Here is a 457-nt window from a genome sequence, read left to right as displayed (position 1 = left end):
AATAATTTTTATGAAAACGTAACTTTGTGTTTGCGTTTAAGCACACATAACACATATTCTTTCAGTCTTTTGAATTACACTGTACAAGCTGATCACCTACAAGCATGTTTTGCCCCCCCTTGAGATAGTTAACACGTAAGTAAATTGACACGTTGTTATTGTAACGACAGCGGAAGTCGCGTGACGCTGAGAGCATGCGCGCTGGAGTTTCTGGAAGGATCATGAATTATTGGGAAGGCCAGAGTTTGTTCGAGGCGCCCTCTTTTTTAGTACATAAGCCTGGCGAGAAAAACCAGCGCGATCGCATAGATAGGTAGATTGAAGATAGATCGAAGGGGCAGATTGAAGTGAAGATATAGATAATTGAGATATAGATAACAGTAGGTACCGTAAGTAAAGTGTGTGAATCACTGTGACTTATAGGGTGTGTTATAAAAGTAGTTAAGTTTAACGTACT

This window comes from Limulus polyphemus, unplaced genomic scaffold (assembly GCF_000517525.1).
Source record: "Limulus polyphemus unplaced genomic scaffold, Limulus_polyphemus-2.1.2 Scaffold524, whole genome shotgun sequence".
NCBI lineage: Eukaryota > Metazoa > Arthropoda > Merostomata > Xiphosura > Limulidae > Limulus > Limulus polyphemus.
Note: the sequence above shows the minus strand (reverse complement) of the source record.